A 22,298-nucleotide genomic window follows, 5' to 3' on the forward strand; every position below is an offset into this window, starting at 1 on the left:
GGCAGGCTTCTCCGAGGAAGACGAGGCACAGGGACAAAAGGAAGAAACCGAAAGGTAAGCAGCCCCTGACCCCACAGCTGCGGTGGCAGACTCGGGCCCCACGCAAAGCAGAGAAATAGGGTCTATTCCCCCTCCTGCCTCCCCTCTTCCTGCGAAGGCACAGTCATGCCCACAGTCGTGCAGAGGCGCTGGCTGGGGCTCCGTTCACAGGCTGCCCCTGAAATCTGGGGCTCTGGGGCGCTAGGAAGCAGAGGGTGCCCAAGCAGCTCAACGTCTCCTTTATGTCTCACTTCTGGCAGGTTTTGGACGCTGTGAGGACGAGTTGGAGGAGGCTTGTGCATCCCTAGAGGCATGGTAAGCAATGCCCCCCTCCATAAATCTGAAGTGGGTCAGTCCCCTCCTCTCGTGTCATGCAGCTCAACCCCCCCTCCGCCCCCAGGGGCAGTAGCCCTAGTAATCCCTCCCCTGCCCCGACTTATAGACCAGGCAAGCAACTATTCTCCTTAGAATCATGCAATTCATTCCCACCCAGCAGAAGTTGCCATCTCTAATCCACCCCCATGCATCATACAATGGGTCATTCCCTCCTTGAGCATCATGCGGCTCATTTAGCCTGGGAGGGGGGCGGTAGATTGTGTTGACTGGACTGGACCATCCTCCCCTCCCAAGAGGGCGAGAAAATGTTTGATGGGAGCAGCCCCGTGCACACCAGGGAGGTAAGGTGGAGAGTTCAGGAGGAAGGCTGGCTTTTCTGGTACGGTGAGTAGGATCCGGCAGCACCTGTGTAATGATCCCACCCCCACCTCCAGTCCCCCAGCATGGGTTCCCAGCGGGATTTGAACCCTGGACCTTCAGCTCTGCAGGACAAAGCACCCCTTAGAGCCTGCACTCAGCTACCTGCTCTCGCTGTTCCACAGCCTCGGCAAGCTCCTGGAGCATCTCCCCTTGGCTCCCACCCTCAGGATCGCTGAGAGGAGGCTAGAGTACGTGGCCAGACATCTGGATGAAGTTCTGATACCGTAAGGCAACTGCACAGGGGGCACCAGACTGGGGGCTGGGTGGGAGGGGATAGTGCATGGAGAGAGGAGGGAGCAGGGAAAACCAGACACTCCAGGATCCTAAAATAACAGGGGAAAAGTCACTAAGAGGCTTCAGCTTCCAAGGTGAGATACCAGTGACAGTGAGGTGAGGGATTCTCAGAAATTAAATGCAGAGACCACAAGCTGGGTTGTGAGTAGGATCAAATCCTTCTGTCCGGCAATATCTCCCAGCAGGCGACTGTCTAGAACCTGCCCCTGCTCCCTGCTGTGTTTGAAAGAAACAGCAATCAGATGACCCCTGGGACGGGGTGTCCACCCCACACAGGACTGGACGGGGCTAAGGTGGCCAGGCAGACCCATTAACTCCACAGGTGCCCCTGGAGGAAGAGCCAGGGAGCAGGGAATTGATGGCAAGCAGGCTCAGCTGGGCAGGAATAGGCGGGGCCCATAAAGCCAGGAAGCTGGCACCAGACAGGGGCTGCTGCTGGGAAAGGGCAGCCCCTCCCTGGGCAGAGGGGGACGTGTTTGGAGCTGGTGCACCCAGAGCAAGGAGGGGAACCAGGAGTGGCAGGAAGCAGTCCAGGGAAGTAGCAGGGAAGGCTGGGAGAGGAAAGCCCAGAACTGCTGGGTTGAGGGTCCCTGGCCTGGAATCTGCTGTAAAGTTCTTTTTTGACCCCTGTTTATGGTCTTGGCCTTCACAACATGCTCTGGCAAGGGTTACACACACGCTCACATCTTCCTCACCCAGACCAATTTTTGTTAGCTAATCCTTCTATTAAAATAGCACTAGGTCCCCAATCATGCTGAAGGCCCCATTGTGCTAGGTGCTGCACATGTGCGTGTGACGAAGGGGTTATCGTTATAGATCAAATGAGTGCCAGCTCCCCCTCTCAGTCCTTCGTCAGCCAGTTGATGTCCTTGTGTCAGAGTGTGGTGTGCCATGCATGCCTAGGCACTGCCCCATTGCACTACAGTTGGAAGGCTGTGCCCAAGCCCCGCCTTTGCTCAGCAGGGCCATGTCCCATCTGTCTCTGTCTGCTCTCTCCCACAGGCCGAGTGTGATGACATCTGCGGCCAGCCAGTTCTCCTCTATGGAATCCATCCCCTCTTCCCTCTGGAGTCACAGCTCCTTTTCCCTGGGAGAAGCCTCCGTGACTCGGTCAGAGCCCCTCTGCCGCACAAGGGAGATCGTGCCTGCCGCGGGCTGGGAAGGATCCACTCATCCCATCCAAGCCCAGCCTCTCCCCAGGCCTCCTGCCCACAGCAGACGAGACCAGCGAGAGCAGATCACCCCCCAGAAACCCCACATGGCTCTTCTGCCTCCAGCTCCACAAACAAAACCCCTGAGATCCGACACCAGCCCTCAGCGTGCCCAGGAGATCCAGGAACCATGTGGTTCCTGCACCTTGGAATCCCTGCCTCAAAAGGCTGACAGGATCATGGCAACCCCTGATGCCATTCTGGCCACGCTTGTGCCCACGGCAGTGGTCAAGCTGCAGGATCACTTGGCTCAGAAATGCTCTGAGATCCAAATGCAGGCGTTTCCTAAGATGGTGAGAGAGTCTCACAGAAATGCTCCCCTCGTGAGAGAGACTGCCCTGCCTGGGCCACTCCGCCCCCCTAGAGAGCCAGACAAGCCCAGGACAGAGGCATTGCCAACAATGGGACAACAGCCTGCCCACCCCATCGAACTCCACATAAGGCGTGAGCATCTCGTCATTCAGCGGGGGCTGCTCACCCTGGACCCAGAGGCCCCGGCAAAGCTGCCTCACGCCGTCCCAGCCAGGGGAGCTGGGGTGGAGTTCAGTGAGATGGAGACCGATTTCCTGCTCAATGAGGTCAGGGAGAAGTTGGACTGGCACACTGCTGAGCTGCATGGTCTTCAAGACATCACGGCTCCACACGGGTTCGATGGAACTGTGAATTCAAAGCTCTCCAGGGACCAGCCACCAATCAGAGTTTGCAAGAAGTGCGATAAGGTTCGACGGAAGAGACCAGCTGGCTCTGCAGGTGCTGACTTGCCCAGAATTCCACAGCAATGGACTCCAGGAGACTCTCCAGCATCATCCAACCTCAACAAGATGCCAGTGGTGTGGCTCCTTCCAGCAGATGGGAGCAAGACACAGGATGGAATGGGGAAAATGGCTCCCACCAAGCAACCAAAGATGGTGTCCATTGCTACGAGTACAACAGGGCTTTCGCAAGCTGGGGAGAAAGCAACTGGGAGTCCTGACAGTTCTCCTCCAAAGCCAGCAAAGGCCTCCAGAGCTAGGACACCATCCCCTTCAAGGAGCAAAGATCCAGTTCTCAAACGGATCTTAATGTGTCTCAAGAAAACCTTCGCCAAGCTAAAAAACAAAGCGAAGTCCCAAATGTCCAAGGACCCTCGTTCAAGAAGACCTGATACTAAATTTACAAAGCCACGCTTTTGGAAGGCGAGGGCCTCCAAGGGTGTCTCGTAGTAGTATAAAGCCCTATCGTCAACCCTGCCCCTTGACCCCTTAAGTCCCACCCATGGGGGTATTACTTCCGGGGTCAAGGCGGACACATGACCGGAAGCAAAGTGTGTCATGTGACCCCTATAAAAACTACCCGCTGCCCTCTACCAATCAGGATGGGTTTCGCCCGAATAGGCCTGCCCCGAGAGGAGATTTGACCAATATTGGGAAGTTCCAGGGTGGGGTGACCCATCCGGAAAGGGTTCATGTGACCCCTCTAAGAACTCCTCCCACCGCCTTCTACCAATCACGATGGGTTTCGGTCATATAGGACTGCCCCGAGAGCAGATTTGACCAATCGGGGGTGTTCTCGGGTGGGATGACCCATCCGGAAAGGGTTCATGTGACCCCTCTAAGAACTCCTCCCACCACCCTCTACTAATCGTGATGGGTTTCGGTCATATAGGACTGCCCCGAGAGCAGATTTGACCAATCGGGGGTGTTCTAGGGTGGGATGACCCATCCGGAAAGGGTTCATGTGACCCCTCTAAGAACTCGTCCCACCATCTTCTACCAATCACGATGGGTTTCGGTCGCATAGGACCGCCCCGAGAGCAGATTTGACCAATCAGGGATGTTCCAGGGAGGGGTGGCCCGTCCGGAAGTGGATTATGTGACCTCTCTAAGAACTCCTCCCACCACCCTCTACCAATCGTGATGGGTTTTGGTCATATAGGACTGCCCTGAGAACAGATTTGACCAATCGGGGGTCTTCTAGGGCGGGATGACCCATCCGGAAAGGGTTCATGTGACCCCTCTAAGAACTCCTCCCACCACCTTCTACCAATCACGATGGGTTTCAGTCGCATAGGACCGCCCCGAGAGCAGATTTGCCCAATCGGGGATGTTCCAGGGCAGGGTGACCCGTTCGGAAGTGGATAATGTGACCTCTCTAAGAACTCCTCCCACCGCCCTCTACCAATCGTGATGGGTTTCGGTCATATAGGACTGCCCCGAAAGCAGAATTGACCAATCGGGGGTGTTCTAGGGCGGGGTGACCCACCCAGAAGAGGGTCCTGTGACCCCTCTAAAAACTCCTCCCAGCGCCCTCTGCCAATCAGAGTGCAGCACCATCACCCCATAAGTCCCAGTGCGGGGCAGAAGAGGCCATCTTTTACCAGGAATGCATGCTTTAGAAATTGTGGAAACATGGACTCCTTCACCACCCCCGTGAGAACTTCGGACTTTGTTTTAGCCCCGAGGGCCTTTGACCATCCGCGGAGAAAGCACTACATCAGCGACAGTTCCAAGGAGGAGGAGGGAGCGACCGAGGAGGGCCCTTTGGCCCAGCCGTTGATGGATACGCCAGAACCCAAAACCCAATTGCTTCTGAGACACCCCGATGAGCGTGGTGGCCTCTTGTCGTCCACCCCCCTGGAGGAGGAAGGCGAACACAGCTCAGGGGAGTCACCGGAGGACAAGCTGAATGGAAAAGACGTCGCTCAGGTAAATGAATTATTAAGAAGTGATGGTTGATGATGGGGTGTAATGGGGTTAGGAACTGGGGGGTGGGGGGGTTGTGTAAATTTAAAAACAAGCAGTGGGAATTTACACTGTTTCTTTTCTGAAAATCTCTCGACAGCTCGACGATGCCTTTCTAGAGGAGCAGGAGGCCCTGGACAGCGTTGCATCAAGCAGCGAAGATGAACTGGGCCCACCTTGGTTCTGCTCAACGCCGATACAAATTGTTGAAGAGGACTCCGAGGATGATGGCTATGAGGAGTTTAGGAGGAGGCTTGGCATGGAACTAACTGAGCCAGTGCCACGTTGTGAGCGTAAAAAAATCCTGCGGACTATTGTACGCGTTGCTGTTCATGCTGTCCTTAATCACTGCCTTAGGGAAAAGCTTTTTGAAGATTGTGACCACTGTGTCATAGATGCGCCAGCCCAACGGCACCATGACTGTGTGACTTGGACGTCAGTGGATATAAACTGCAAACTCCTGGGCCTGTGTGCTGAGCTGTGTTTGGAAATCCTATTAAACACTGTTATTGCCATAGGTTATGCTATGCAATGTCTGTGCCTAACCCAAGAACATTTAGCGCCGGGGGGACCTTGATAAAAAACAAGCCCCAAGACATTCATTGAGATCTGCAAAGGGCCCCCACTTGGAATGGGCACTGTAAGAGGCCCTACAGAAAAATGTATTTGAACTAAAAGAAAAGAAAAGCAGCCCAGTTGTGCAGACAACTTATTCCCCCAGCCCAGACCACAAAAGGGAATGCTGGGGAGGGGTGAGCCCATCAACCTGCTGACTATTTTGAAACAAAGAGTTAGGATGGCATAAAAACCTCAGGGAGCTTGGAGCCTGTCTCTTCCAACAGAAACGCTCTTGAATTGCTGCTGGACTGCAAGAGGAGGTATGCGCCCTGTTTTGAACTCTGAAAATAGATATTCTATAATGCCATTCTTTGGCCATGCTGTCTTAGTAAATAATGGTGCCTGGCTTTATTGCAGTGTGATCTGTTTAGCATGGAACCAGGAACTTTAAGCTGCATTTCACCACCCGGCCAAGGTAAAAACCATTTTAACTATAGATGTGCTTAATACTGTTAAATTAAAAAAAAAAAAAAACCTTCAGGTATTACACAGGTTGTATAGGGATTTGGGGGTAATCCTAACTTTACATGTTTGCTTGTTCTTTAACCTGAAGGCCCAAACACACATGGCAGGGGTGGGGGCGGGGTGGTGGTGGACAGAACAACCATGTGCCTTTTAAATGCATGTGGGTTTATTGAAAAGTATTTTCAATGGATTTTAAAAGTAGTTTGGTTTTTATTTTGCAAAATGAGATGTCATTTTAAAAAACGTTTGTGGGTTTGTTTTTTAAAGCGGTAGAAATAAACTCGAAACCTGTGTTTGTTGTACAGCCTGAAATGGATGATTTTGTTTTAAAGCTGTGACTTTTCAAATAGAAAAACACCCTAACGAATATTTTATTTTTTTAAGTTTACAAGACAGTTTCATGTGTTTTATAATGTTGTTTGCTTCACAGTACGGTCAAAACACGAGAGGGTAAACAAGCTCAAAAGAAAAAGGAAAGAGACAGCTGAAAAGGAAAATTCACCAGCATCAATGACTGATGGATGGATGAAGCCCAGTAAATATATTTTGCTTATTTGTTTCATGAGGTTTTGTATTTTAAGTAAATCCATAGGTGTGGGTGAGAAAGATGGTAAAGTTCAGTTTCGTAAAATGTCTTTTCTCCCCCCTCATAGGCATGGGCAGCTTTCCTGACAATGCTGTAGTCGAAGCTACAGGGACACCTCCACCAGAACCACCAAAGAACCAGGAATCTGCTTTGAGACTTTTAACAACGCTAACACAAAACAGCACAAGCAGGAGCGCCGCCAGCTTTTCTGCCGCCCTAGGGGGCGGAAGGTCCCGCCCCGAAATGCCGCCCCCCCACAGAGGCGGCGGAAGGTCCCGCCACTGAAATACCGCCGCGGTCGCCGGCCCCCAAATTGTAGCGCCCTAGGCGACCACCTAGGTCGCCTAATGGGTTGCGCCGGCCCTGAGCACAAGGGTGCAGATGAAGCATCAGGGCAGTCCAAACCTCATATACGTCAAACCCAAGGACAAAACAAAAGATTCTGGTAAAGACCAACCACGCAAACATAATTCCAGTTCCTCAACGGCCACCACCACACCAAGCCCTGAGAAAACTGAACAAAAACACACACATTCACAAACCCGGAGCACGCGCTTTAGGGGTTGTGAATAAAAAACCAAGGACTGACAAACCATTCTCCCAACACCATAAGCTCGTCACAGCTCCCCCATATTCTAGTATTTGGGAAAAGTATGATGCTTCATTCAGAAAACTGATGAAGATTTGGGGAAAATATGAGGCTTTGTTCAGAATACTGGTGGCTGCTATATCCTCAGGGGTCTAAAAGAAAGGAGAGCTGGAAACCACGTCAAAAATGCGAAAGCACTGGCGGGTGACTTTTTGAAAAATACTTCCATTTTTCCAAAAGGGGGCTCTGAGCAGGCGTGACTAGCCGTGGAAAGGGGCCTGGGTAAAAAGGGCACCCTCAAGGGTACACATCAGCTCAGGTGTAAACAAAAGGGGGGACAGCTCTTGGTGGACAAACAAATGGCGGCCAAAAAGTTCCAGGCCAGGGTCTCAGTAAAAATTTTAAAAAAGGCCAAAGAGGTAATGAGGAAAAAAGCAAAAAGAGATGCCCCCTACTGGAGGCTCTCAAACTGGCTTGTCTGAAAATGGGGAGGTGGAACCCGACTCTCACGCAGAGTCTGGTTTAGAAAATTCCCCAGAGGGCTCTCTAGAAGGTCCCCGTCTCCTCCTGATAACCCTCACGGAGGCCCCTCGGAGTCTGACTCTCAAATAGCATCTGCTGTAGAAGATGCCGCTGACGGTCCCATAGAGGAACCCCCAAGTAACCCTGAAAATGCAGAGGTTTATATGGAGAGAGTGAGAAGTTGGCAACATGAATTACCTAGATTTGGGGGGTCGGTGTATTGTGAGGAATTTCGTTTTGTCAATCCTGAGGGAATAAATTCAGCTCAGCAGGTTGTTGAAGCCATACACAGGGGAATACAGTTAGTTCTAGATGACGTTAATGGTGATTATGATGATTATGTTCAGTTATGTTTAGAGAGCCGAAATTTAACTAACCCTTTGTTTTCAGTCAGAAGAACTAGGGATGAGCTGTCTGCTGAGGAGTTCTTAACTCAGGCCTCAAAGCTGCTACAGAGCAATAGAGAGTTGCATCTCGATGGGACGTTGCGCCTCGTTGTGACAGTTGTAAAAAACAGGGGTGGGGGCGCTCGTAGAGGTTTAAATTCTATCCGTGGTAGTCAAATCCTCCATAAAAAGAGACAATGCTTAGTAGACCTGATTTACACCGGTACCAATCTGTGTTTTGTGGGTGGGCTCTTGGCCGTTATGTCCGACCGTAAACCTACGGACGCCGAATTGTTAGCGGGGGCGAGAAAGTTGCAGGAGAAACTGGGGTGGTCAGATCAAAAAAGGTTCTGCTCAGTGACGTAGCAACGTTTGAACAGCATTTAGGAGTCAATATACAGGTGGTGTTCCATGCGGCGAAAGGTGGATGGGGCTTTTTTAAAACGGGGAGTCCAGTGTACCCCAAGACTTTTTTCATCCCGTTGCACGATGAGCATTACTATGGGGTTCTGGATGTGAAAAAGTTCTTCGGTGTGAAAAATTATTGTGAGTTTTGCCACATGGCGTACAGTCACGACCACTCTTGCAGGTATCGTTGCCGCCTCTGTTTGAGCGTAACGTGCTTGGACAGCATGGGCGTGCACCTGAGGTGTCCTAGCTGTAGACTGTATTGTCGATCCAAAGAGTGTTTAGACGGACACGTCGACTGTGCATCGAAAAAACAAGTCGAATGCCTGTCTAAAACTTTGTGTGATAAGTGTCAGTCTTATGTGGACAAGCGGCACAGGTGTTAAGGGAGGCGGTGTAAGCTTGTGAAATCGAGAAAGCTTTTACCAAGTATGTGCATCACAGAAACCTGAGCATTATGTTTATAGTTCAAAACGTATTTTGTCAGGGGGAAAAGAGTCACACGATTAACCAAAACGCAAAAACCCCAGGGATAAATTACAAATTGCTACGTTCACTCGGCAAATGTACCCCGGCAAAGCTGAATTCTTTCTAGAAGCCTTTGAGGATGCTACCAAAAGACCTTATGGCTACCTGGTGGTGGATTTAAATGCTTCCACACCAGAAGCTTATAGAGTAAGAACTGGTGTTTTCCCTCCAGACTGGCTGGTGGTTTATACTTTGAAAAGAACAACAGCGGGTATAAAAAGAGATGAACTATTGGCAGGCCCCTTTGTAACAGCTGGGGTTTCTGACCGAAAACATGTCTAGCTGTGTAAAGAGAAACCTGGTCCTTTTAAAATTACTTAGCAAATCGTCCCCACAGCAAAGGAGGGCTAGATTATGTTCGGCCTCTGACGATTTAGTAGCGGCCATCTCAGAAATAGCGCTCAAGCTCCCAACTTCCCTGGGGGTGTAATAGATTTTCTTTAACAGAGCTGCCTAGACATGACTTTTACTGGTACCGTCTTTTACTGACACAAATATGAAAGGGGACACATTCATATTGACACAGTTAAATAAATACGTTTTATTAATCGCCTGGTTTAACACGACCTTTTACAGCCGCCTGTAAAAATGGATTCCATAAGGAAGTCTGAGCTGGTTCATTCTTCCATTTTGTCCATTTCCAGATGTTCGTCTTGATATCTGTGTCTCATATCATGCATCAGCTGTTTTTGCTTATGTCTGTTTACTCCCACGGGGCTACCGATGTGTAAGTTCTCAAAGGCCTCTAGAAAGGCATCATCGAGCTGTTGAGAGATTTCGGAAAAGAAAGTAAGCACCCCACTGCTTGTTTTTAGATTTACACAACCCGCTGGTTCCTAACCCCATTACACCCCATCATCAACTGTCACTTCTTAATCATTCATTTACCTGAGCGACGTCTTTTCCATTCACCTTGTCCTCCGGTGACTCCCCCGAGCTGTGTTCGCCTTCCTCCTCCATGGGGGTGGACGACAAGAGGCCACCACACTCATCGGAGTGTCTCACAAGCAGTTGGGTTTCGGGTTCCGGCGTATCCATCAACGGCTGGGCCAAAGGGCCCTCCTCGGTCACTCCCTCTTCCTCCTCGGAACTGTCGCTGATGTAGCGCTTTCTCCACGGATGGTCAAAGGCACTCGCGGCTAAAACAAAGTCCGAAGTTCTCACGGGGGTGGTGAAGGACTCCATGTTTCCACGATTTCTAAAGCACGCGTTCTTGGTAAAAGATGGCCTCTTCTGCCCCGGCGCTGGGACTTATGGGGTGATGTTGCTGCACTCTGATTGGCAGAGTGTGCTGGGAGGAGTTTTTAAAGGGGTCACACGACCCTCTTCTGGGCGGGTCACCCCGTCCTGGAACACCCCCGATTGGTCAAATCTGCTCTTGGGGCGGTCCTGTGCGACCGAAACCCATCCCGATTGGTAGAGGGCGGTGGGAGGAGTTCTTAGAGACGTCATATTATCCACTTCCGGATGGGTCACCCCACCCCGGGACACCCCCGATTGGTCACATCTGCTCTCGGGGCAGTCCTATGTGGCTGTCACCCCTCCTGATTGGTAGAGGGAAGTGGGATGAGTTCTTAGAGGGGTCACATGACACACTTTGCTTCCAGTCATCTGTCCGCCTTGAACCCAGAAGTAATACCCCCCCTGGGTGGGACTTCAGGTGACAGGTGGTCGGGGCTTAAGGGGTCAAGGGGTGGGGTTTAAGGGGCCAAGGGGAGGTGTTACGGTTTGATTGACGGTAGGGTCCTTATACTACTTCCGTTTTCCATACTATCGAATCCCACCCTGCCAGCATGCCCACTAACAGAAGGGGCCCACAAATTCCACCATCTCCCTAGCATCCAGCGGGCACCATCAACACAGCTCTGTGTCAAGGCATCAGCCATCCTCCGTGGCCTGCCACGCCCCTGTTAGTCCAGTCCAAACAATGCACCTGGAGGGTGATGGGCTTGAACACACAACTCTCAGCCCTGACGTGCAACTGCCCTCTGCTCTGCCCCTGTCCGCTGAGCTCTGCTGCTGCATCCCGCTCTGCTCGGCTCTGCAGCACCCTTGGCGACTCTAGACCTGCGCAGGGGACAGATCATCTTGCCGAACTGCCTGGTATTTTTTATGATGAGAACGAACCGCAGGACTGTTGCCCTCAAACCCAAGTCACACATACGCCTTATCAGCCTATAATCAATCCAGTCTCAGTTCCACCCGCGTCATTCGCCTTTCTCTCTTGAGTGGAAGAGTTTCTTCCAGTAATTGAAGATTTGTGGTCCATGGATTAACTATGGAGTTAAATTAACTGCAGATAATTTAAATCACCCACTTACATTTTCTGGTCCTCTGAATATCCCGACAGAAACCCGGAGCGGATAGGAATGGCTTTTGCTACATTTCATCCCAGGGTTTATCAGTTTTATTGGTTTTAGACTGTTTGGCATTTTCCTGCCATTAATCAAGTTCCTCTCGAACCCACTGCTCTGCAGATCCATTCATAATGCTCCATGGATGGATACACAGGCGGCATCACACTCGTTAGCCACCCACTTACCTGTGGCAGTTGGAAATGGGGCCCATGACCCTGAGCTCCAGAAATGCAGCCCTTGAGGAGGGAAAGGAGCAACTCCTCCGCTATTCAGAGGAAAACAATAAAATCTAATAGATACTTAATCTGGTCTGATGTGCTTTGTTCAACAGAGGACAGCAGTGCATGTCCATACACAGTCCCCTGGAGATGTAGGGCTGGGGATCATTGCTTGACATGGCTGACTATGAATGGATTGCAATTAGGACTGGGTGGATTGGGTCTTGTTACCAGATGTGCCCATTACTTTGGGGTATGCTCATTTATTCGGGTTACTCTTCTGGGGAAGGGGATTCTGTAATTCTATCAGTGTACTGTTTGTGTCATTTGTGTTTTTATATGGAGCTCTACTTCTCCCTTCTGCAAGTCCCCTCCCAATGGAGCTATCCTGCAGGACCTAGGTTCCCCAGGGCTGGGTTTCTCCAGCCCCAGAACAGGATGAACACACCCACACCCCACATACATTAACAAAGCAAGTCTGAGCAGACCGGGTCAATCAGCACTGTCAAGCTGACCCCTTATATGTCTCTGGACTCACTGGGCTGGATGAAGCTGCACTTTCAAGCTGTCCCCCCTTATATGCCCCTGGGCTCCATGGACTGGGTCAAGCAGCACTTTCAAGCTGTTACCCTTATGTGTCCCAGATTCAGCACGTCCCTATCCCCAATCTCACAACACAATTGCACTGGCAGTAACCTACTGGATGAGCAAACCCCACAGTATTTTGGGCGTTGCAGGGTGTGACGGGTTGGATCACAGAAACCCCCTTGGGAGCTGCCACCTAATATACCAAGACTACCCCTGCTCCTGTTTTCCCTGCCAGCTCAGGACTCCAGCACCCTGTCTTGCTGAGCCAGACACTCCCGTCTGCTCCAACACAGACCCAGGGTCTGAATCACTTGTCCCAGAGCTGCAAGTGTACCTGAAAACAGCTCACAGAAGTGTGCTTGTCTTTAGCACTCAGATGCCCAACTCCCAATGGGGTCTAAACCCAGATAAATCCCTTTTACTCTGCATAAGGCGTATGCAGGGCAAACTCATAAATTGTTCGCCCTCTATAACACTGATAGAGAGATATGCACAGTTGTTTGCTCACCCAAGTATTAATACATACTCTGAGTAAATTACCAAATAAAAAGTGATTTTATTAAATACAGAACATAGGATTTAAGTGGTTCCAAGTAGTAACGGACAGAACAAAGTAAGTCACCAAGCAAAATAAAATAAAATGCGCAAATCTATGTCTAATCAAACTGAATACAGATAATCTCACCCTCAGAGATGCTTCAGTAAGCTTTTTCTCAGACTGGACTTCTTCCAGGCCTGGGCACAATTCTTTCTCCTGGTACAGCTCTTGTTGCAGTTCAGGTGGTAGCTAGGGGATTCTTCATGATGGCTCCTCTCCCCTCTGTTTTCTTCCACCCCTTTATATATCTTTTGCATAAGGCGGGAACCCTTTGTCCCTCTGGGTTTCCACCCCCCCCTCACTGGAAAAGCACCAGGTTAAAGATGGATTCCAGTTCAGGTCACATGATCACATGTTACTGCAAGACTTCATTGCCCACTTGCCAGCACACACATATACAGGAAGACTAAGAGGTAAACACAGCCGTTTGCAGACAATGATCCTTGTTAATGGGAGTCAAGATTCCAAACCATCCTTAATGGCCCATACTTTACATAATTACAATAGGCCCTCAGAGTTATGTTTTATATTTCTAGTTTTAGATACAAGAGTGGTACATTTCTACAAATAGGATGATCACACTCAGTAGATTATGAGCTTTGTAATGATACCTTACAAGAGACCTTTTGCACAAAGCATATCCCAGTTGCATTATATTCACTTATTATCAAATCATTATAAAACTATCCCCGTTACATTATATTCACTTATTATCATATTTTTATAAAACCATATAGACTGCACAGCGTCACACAGGGATCTTTAGCTTAGGTAAAAGAAGCGTTGCTGTAGAGTGAATGAGGGAAGCTAAAAACACAAACGAGTAAAGTTCAGCAAGAGAGAGAGAAGCAACCAACTTAACCATAAAAGTTATTTATTGAATAATAGTGATAACTACACAAGGAGGGCTAAACCAACATAACATACATGATTAAAGGTTAATACTTAAGGTAGAAAGGAAAACCGAGAGAGAGAAAGAGGGGGGATCTCACCCACTCTATGAGGCTTGAACTGGTCGGGGTTCCCAGATGATGGTGGTAGCTGAGGGTCCCGAATGCTGGAGACAGGCAGAGCCCCCAGCACGATCAGTCAGGAGAAGATGGAGTTCCAGTGGAACTGATGCATAGTTTGGATCTAAGCATCAGAACCCTGACTGGAGGGTGAGTAGGGATTTTTGTAGAGAAATGACAATGGTTGAAGGGAGAACACTAGATTTGTTTCTAGGTAAGCTGATGACTCAAGGGTTTTCTTTAGACTAGACAATAGGAGCTGATCCCTCTTGGCTATGGGTGGTGTTTTCTTCCAGGGAGCTCACAATGCAACTAGGCTGCTTCAGTATTTGGATATCAATTAAGGATTCATTAATAGAATTGGTCTGATCATTGCTGAGCTGGGTGTGTGCAGACATAGGTTCATTAGCATCTGGAGCAGAGATTCCCAGGATGCAGTGCTTCCCTGCTTTTTCTGGTCCCAGAATTCAGTGTGGTTCTCTGTTCTCCATTCTGTATGTAAACTGAGATGTCTTCCTGTCCCATCGTCCATGCAGATGAGGCGAGGGGAGTTGTCTCTGCTCTCCATTCTGTATGCAATGGAGATGTCTTCATCTTGTCACCCTTGTCAGGAGGGGTCTAGGTGTGTCTCCTAGCGCCCTTCACTGCTCTCTGCAAGTTTTGTCCTCTGATGGGTTTTGGTGTATCCAGAGGATGGGGCGGGGGAGGGGAGGCGGGGGTCTTTCATGAGTCAGGCTGGATAATGCACCCTGGTTCCCCAAGAACACAGAGGTGTCTGGTATCAGTCTAGGACAGTGGTGGGCAACCTGCAGCCCGCGGGCTGCACACAACTCGTCAGGGTAATCCAGTGGTGGGTCGCGAGACAATTTTACATTGACCGTTCACAGGCACGGCCGCCCGCAGCGCCCAGTGGCCGTGGTTCACCATTCCTGGCCAATGGGAGCTGCGGGAAGTGGCGGCCAGCACATCCCTGCGGCCTGCGCTGCTTCCCGCGGCTCCCATTGGCCGGAAATGCAGAACTGCAGCCACTGGAAGCTGCGGGTGGCTGTGCCTGTGGATGGTCAATGTCAACACTGTCTCGCGGCCTGCCAGCGGGTTACCCTGATGGGCCACAGGTTGCCCACCATTGGTCTAGGAGAAGGACATGCCTGTGGGTTAGTGCCCTGGGTAGGGACTCAGGAGATCTAGGGTCAGTTCACAAATCTGCTCCAAACCCGCTGCGTGACCTTGAGCAGCTCATATTGTCTTTCTGTGCTTCCATTCCCCAACTGTAAAATGGGGATAATGATCCTTTATGTCCCATTTAGACTGTAAATTCTTCAGACCTGGGATTGTCTCTTGCTATGTGTTTGTACAGCTCCTTGCATGGTGGGGCCCAATCTCTGTCACGGCCTCTAGGTGCTACTGTAAGATTAATAATAGGCAGCCACCCCAAACTTTACCCAGAACTGTAAGAAAACCAGCAGCATCTGACTCTGGAGTGCTTAACAGCATGACCGGAAGGTCCCTTCATGTGGTTATTAGTGACATTTCTGAGGCTGATTTAAAATAAATGCCAGGATTTGGAGCTATGTGGCTGGGCCATGGGGAATAGGTGTTAGCTCAGCAAGGCCAGGGCAGTTTGGGAGCTCTGGCCTCATTTAGTCTGCACTGGCTTGGCCTAGTAAAAACTTTATGCGCTGTCTAGCCTTGCTCGTTTCAGTGCTGGGATTGGTCAAAAAGGATCATGAAGTTTCCTGTCCAGCTTTGTGAACTGGGAGGAGGAATGTCTCACAGACGCAGAGACTGAGAGCGAACCAGGCAGGCCTTAGCTAAGCAAATGACCCAGGGCCAGGGTTTCACAGGCAGTCGGCATGTCGGGTGCTGAGCACCTTTGAATACCTGGCCCTGGTGTTGGAGGCTGAACCCTTTAAAATCTGCACCGTGTCTCTCTGCGTTGGCGGGACAGTGAAGGAACCTAAGGGGTTCTAAATACGTGAGGCCCCTCCCTCTTGGGAGGAGCTCCTCATAAACACCTGCAAAATGAACTCATTATCCACCCTCAGAACTCTCCCGTGCCACGATGCCTGCAGAAAACAAGTGAGAACCGCCAAGCTGCTGGTGCACTGATACCACGGCCTGCCACGCCAACCAGTATTGTCTGATCATTTCCCTGTACTCCCCAGCTGCCCGTCTCCATCTGTCTGTGGTCTCTTGCCTTATACTGAGATGATAAACGCTGTGGGGAATAACCGTCTTTTTGTTCTGTGTTTGTACAGCACCTAGCGCAGTGGGGCAGGCTCCTAGTGCTGCAGGAATACAAACAACAATAATGATTTAGGATGGAGCGTGGAGGGTATAACTAGGAGGACTGGGGTGAAATTGAGAAAAGGACGATTTACCCTGAGCAGCAGGAAAAATGCCTGGGGAGATGCGGTGGGGGCTATAGGATAGCGGGCAAGTCTCGTTATTTCAGACTTTTAAAACTAGCCTGGACATAAGAATGGCCAGACTGGGTCAGATCAAAGGTCCAGCTATCCCAGTATCCTGTCTTGTGACAGTGGCCAATGCCAAGTGTCCCAGAGGAAATGAACAGAACAAGTAATCATCAAGTGATCCTCTCCCTGTCGCTCATTCCCAGCTTATGGCAAACAGAGGCTAGGGACACCATCCCTGTCCATTCTGGCTAATAGCCATTGATGGACCTATCCTCCATGAATATATCTAGTTCTTGTTTGAACCCTGTTCTAGTCTTGGACTTCACAACATCCTCTGGCAAAGAGTTTCACAGGTTGACTGTGCATTGTGTGAAAAAATACTTCCTTTTCTTTGTTTTCAACCTGCTGCCTATTCATTTCATTTCATAACCACTAGTTCTTGTGTTATGAGAAGGAGTAAATAACACTTCCTTATTTACTTTTTCCACACAAATCTTGATTTTATAGATCTCTATCATATCCCCTGTAGTTGTCTCTTTTCCAAGCTGAAAAGTCCCAGTCCTATTAATGTCTCCTCATATGGAAGCTGTTCCATAACCTGAATCATTTTTTTGTTTTTTTTGCCCTTTTCTGAACCTTTTCCAATTCCAATAGATCTTTTCTGAGGTGGGGCGACCACATCTGCATGCAGTATTCAAGATCTGGGTGTACCATGGATTAATATAGAGGCAATATGATATTTTCTGTCGTTATCTATCCTTTTCCTAATGATTCCCAACATTGTTAGCTTTTTTTGACTGCCGCTGCACATTGAGTGGATGTTTTCAGAGAACTATCCACTATGACTCCAAGATCTCTTTTTTGAGTGGTAACAGCTAATTCAGACCCCATCATTTATATGGATAGTTTGGATTAGTCTTTTCCATCTTGTATGGGTCGCGTTCCCTGGAGGCCTCACTCCCCTGAAGGCAAGGGAATTAAACCACTGGGAATCTGACCCCGCTGTTGGGTGTGTCACGGATTGAGTGAGACGTGGCTGATTTTTCACCCTCTGTCTCTTTGTTTAATGGTGGCTCAGGTCCCCTTTGCAGAGGGAGCAGGAGCTGGACATTGGAGTCTTTCCAGGGCAGGGACCGTGTCTTCCTGTAGATGCAAGTTCAGCACGTGGCACAATGGGAGTGTGACCGGGTGTGCCACTCATGGGGTGTTTGTTTGACACCTCCTGCTGGTCACTCTGTGGATTAGCTCCAAGGTCAACACCCTTTCCATGGGTGCATGCCGTCACACAGTCTGTTCTGTTCAGGCTGCAGCTCCTCTCTTGTTCCGGGAACCACATCCTCCTCTTTGTGACTCAGCCCCCTGGTCAGGTCACTCAGGATTTCCCCCCCTGCTGGAGTACAGTCCTTCAATTCTCTGTCACTCCTGCAGTGACCCTGGCAGTCTTCCTGTTCACTGCCCCACTGGTCTATGCCTCACCCTCGGTGGCTGGTAGGGGAACCTGGGCCTGCCCTCTGCTCCGGGTTCCAGTCCAGGGATCCTCAGCCCAACAGTTCTTGGCTTTCTTCTCTTAGTCCTCACGGCTCCTTCCCTGGACTGTTTCCTACCACTCCTGGTTCTCCTCCACCCCCCTTCCTCTGGGAGTACAAGCTCCAAATACTCCTTCCTCCTCCCAGGGAGGGACTGCAGCCTATGCATCTCTGCAGCCTCCAAACACGGCCCCCTCTGCCCAGGAGGGGCTGCCCTTTCCCAGCAGCAGCCCTGTCTGTTGCCAGCTTCCTGGCTTTCTAGGCCTGGCCTATTCCTGCCCAGCTGAGCCTGCTTGCCATCAATTCCCTGCTCCCTGGCTCTTCCTCCAGGTGTAGCCTATGGCGTTAATAGGCCTGCCTGGGCACCTTAACCCCTTCCAGTCCTGTGTGGTGTGGACACCCCGTCACAGGGAGCATGATCCTGGCTGGGGCGTTTGGGCACCGCTCTAATGTCCATTAATAGGGGGCAGGGCCAGATTCTCCAAAGCTGCCCCAGATCTCTCCAGTCAGCTTTGCTTTCCCCCAGCCCCTTTCACCCTAGAGCCCGAGTTGAAACTAGCTTCTTTGTGTGACATCCTCCTTTGGGTACCTGGCCTGCCAGGAGTTACTCAGCCAATCCCTGCTTCCCTGACAAGAGGCTGCCCAATCAGGAAAGGCCATTGGCTCGGCAGATCAGCTGGTTTGGGGGTGATGTCATCGCACCACAAGCAATGCCGCACACGCAGCAGAGGATGGGCCGGTGGTGATAGTACTCAGCTGGGCCTGCCCGACCTCCCCGGGGAGGTGTCGCGGGTAAATCGGTTATTGTTAGCGACCTGCACAGGTCCTGCGAGAGTGGGACCATCTGAGGGCGTAGCTAAGTCAGTTCCCATCAGGTCACCTTCACCCCAGGCAGAGGGCCAGCAGGTAAGCCCCCAGGGCAGCTCTTGCTGAGTTGTATGTGCTAGGTGCTGTACAAACCACAGAACACAGAGACAGTCCCTGCCCCAAAGTGCTGCCAGGCTAAGTATAAGATGGAAACAGAGAGGGGAGGACAAGGAAACAAGGAGACAGGACTGGCCAGTAGGACAGGCTGTGGGGGATGCTTCCTAAAACTGGCGGGGGTCACCTGTGCCCAAACTAAGTGGTCCTATTTGTGATCTCTCTCCCCACCCCTTTTCCCCAAAGCCCCGCCCACATGCTGACCCTTCCCCCCAAAGCCCTGCCTTTGCACCGCCCCTTCTCCCCAAGGCCCCGCCCTCATGCTTCCCCTGAGGCCCCACTTCCACGCCACCTCTTCCCCTCAAAACCCCGTCTCCCGCTCGGTCTTCTCCGCCCCCTTCCCCCCTTGCTCGCCCTTACGGATGGTAAAGAGTGGGGGCCCAGGCCCCTCCAACCCCGCCAGATACCCCTGCTCTGCACACCAGCTGCCTGACCATTGTCGAGTCTGTTCTTGGCCTCCTCGCAGAGGAGAGTTTGAAGCAGGGCCCGAAGCAGGGGAAGGAGGTAGCTCTGTGGACGACTGGGGGAGAAAGCAGGAAGGTGCTCGTTGGAAAACGTAACACGCTGGCGATGGAGGCAGGCCTGAGGACCCATCGGACCGTTAGCTGGACCGGGGCTGCCCAGGGCTATTCCTGTCCCTCTGCACAGGGGTGAATTCCCCTCCCATGGTTCTTTAGACCTGCCTCGAGTTGCCAGCCTTGGATTCCCGCGGCACAAGCGGGCACGAGGGTCGTTTTTGAAGGACACAGAAGTTGCAGTGTCAGTCAAAACCCTGCTAGGAAAGCTCCCGGTGTCAGCGGAAGGAGCGCCCCCTCTTGCCCCCCCCCACTCACACACACACACATACACACACACACACCCCTGTACATTTCACCGCTCCCCTGGAATTCTGTATCCAGCCCTTCGAGCTCCGACCCTGCCAGAAATCAGTCGTTTCTTACAGCTCTAAAATGAACTGCAGTTTTTTAAACTAACTCCCCATGGCCTCACTGGCTCAGAGTTGGTTTCCAATCCCTCCTGTGTCCTCCTCTGTGCGCGGACGGCCCCAGAAAGACGAATCGCGATTCCCTGCTCTACAGAACGTGGGACGGCTTGTGAGCTCTGGTCCTTCCCTTAACCAAGGCCAGCTTTTGGGTTGACTCATGCGCCCCCCTAGTGGTCGATGCACATTCCCTCCCCGTGCCCCGGCTGTGGTAGCTTCAGCTTTGCTACAACAAGCGCAAATGTCCTAAAACATCAGATCTAACGACCCATCCCCCCACCCCCAGGACAAGCTTCTGCTATTTCTTTGCAACTTTGAACCTCATCCCCACCAAGCAACTTCAGAACGTGACCTGGGCCTGCGCACACAGAGGAACGTACGAATTCCCCCGCTGGATCAGAACCAGGGTCCATCTAGCCCAGTAGCTCGTCTCCGACAACGGCCGGCCCCAGATCTCTCAGAGGAAGATGTAAGAAACCCTGCGGCAGCAGATGGGGGATAATTAGGGTCACCCACCAACTTTCTAAATGTTGATAACCAGCCCCCCTGCCCTGCCCCCTGCTCTGTCTGTTCCGTTGGGGCCCCGCCCCTTGCTCCGCCTCTTCCCCCAAGGCCCCGCCTCCTGCTCCACCACTTCCTCCAGGCCCTGCCCCCTACTCTCTCCTTTCCCCTTCCTGCTTCCCCATAACTGGCTCCGCTCCACCTCCCGCCCCCCACCAGCTGGGCTCCCTCTGCTCTGGGGCTGGCCGGGAGCTGCAGCCCATGACACGGAGCCTGCCTGGCCATGAGATGCAGGTAGGCGCTGGCACCAGCTGAGCAGGGGCTCACACGGGTTGATGACCCGGCACCTCCCATACCCCTGCCCGCAGTAACCGGACTCTTGGTGTCCGGTCAGTACATCTGACCAGACACTGCCCGGTCCCCTTTTGACCGGACTTTCTGGTCGAAAACTGGGCCCCTGGGAACATTACATCATCTGCCCCCCATATCGATCTGATGCTGACATCTCACACATCCTCACACCCCTTGTGGCCATGGCAAGCTGGCCCAGGGCTGCCAAAGTGTACAAGAGACAGACTTCTCCCGCTCTGGGGGCTGAGAGAGACAGGTACCATCTGCCCAGGAGTGGGCCGCCCCGCACCCAGCCTGATTTCTCCTTGCACGGACCCTGAGCACAAATCAAAAGCGACCCCCCCAACCCCGATGCTGACGATGAAACCAGAGTGAGTAGGGGGAGATTCGTGCCCCCCGCTGCTTGGGGGATGGTCCCCTGTGGCTACTTGTCCCCGATAAGGAGCATGATTCTGTCTCTTTCATGAACAGGCTTAGTGTGGGCCGGTCGCCTTGGGACAGAAGCAGGGGCCATCTCTTTAGATGTGTGTGTACAGCTCCTAGCGCAAAGAACGGGAGCCCCATCCCTGGCTGGGAGCCACTGAATACAAACATGAAATAATAACACCACTGACCATCATGAGGGACAGGATGGACTCCCAAGCCTTAGGGAATTCACTCCCACGATGACAAATGGAATCTGTCCAGAGGGAGAGATTATATCTGTGTGTGTGTGAGTGTGTGTGTGGGTACATGCATTGTAGCCCCTTCCCCTTTATTTTAAGTCCCCAGGACATTTGCTTCCCTCCCCCCAGGCTCTCTCAGACACAATCTGCTCCTGCTCCGGACGAGCTGTGCACTGGAAAGGCTGGTGAATAAATCACGACGCACTGGTGCTTTACAATCTGGGGCAGTGGCGCCGTTAGCTCCCCACAGAAGAGGAGCCCGACTGAAGCCGGAGTTAGCGGATCTAGTTGTAAAATGAACCCTCCGTCCCCAGGCCCCGAGCCCCGCACTGCAGCCAGTGCTAACTGGATGATTCCGCCGGTGCCTCCTCCCCCTACTCCCTTCATGGCGTCAGGGTCTAGTGTGAGCGCTGGGGAGATCTTCATCACTCTGGCCAGCGCTGGCTGAGATGCAGCATCCCTGAGCAAGGCGGCCACTCAGCCAAGGCGTGAAACCGCCTGGACTGGAGAGATCCCAGCTAGGACCACTTCGTTCCTGGAGCACTGGTCAGTGAAGCTGGAGAGAGGAGGAGAAGGGGAGAATAGATCAGTTTGCTCCGGAGCCTGTGATTCTGCTCACCAGGGTGTTGATCAGCCCCTGCTGCGCGGTGGGGGAGCGGTGGGGCTGTGGACAGAGCGGGAGGCTTTCAGTTCTGATTGCACGAAGGAACTTTGGTTGGACAACACTGAGCAGGGCTCCAGCTGGCATCTTCCTTAGCCAGCCCAACCCTTCCTCCTCCCCACGCTTCGTCCGACAGGGAAGGGGTCTCTTTCTGATCTTGGCAGGTTCGCTAGGAGAGAGCTGCTTTCACAAGAACACGCCCAGGGAGATGATATGCATGTGCTTAACAGCACAAGGGCAGCAGAGCAAAGCTTCGCCCGCAAACTCAGTGATGAGGGGAGCAAAGGGACTGGAAGTTTTCTTGCTGGTGCGTGAAGTTCC

General features: G+C 51.7%; 1 long non-coding RNA gene across 1 annotated transcript in view; it reads left to right on the forward strand.

The window, feature by feature from the left end:
• The window catches only part of LOC135982128 (uncharacterized), a 75,451-nt gene that overhangs the window by 37,010 nt on the left and 16,143 nt on the right, over positions 1-22,298 (forward strand). The window lies entirely within an intron of this gene.

The sequence above is a fragment of the Chrysemys picta genome, chromosome 3 (assembly GCF_011386835.1).
Source record: "Chrysemys picta bellii isolate R12L10 chromosome 3, ASM1138683v2, whole genome shotgun sequence".
NCBI classification, from domain to species: Eukaryota; Metazoa; Chordata; order Testudines; family Emydidae; genus Chrysemys; species Chrysemys picta.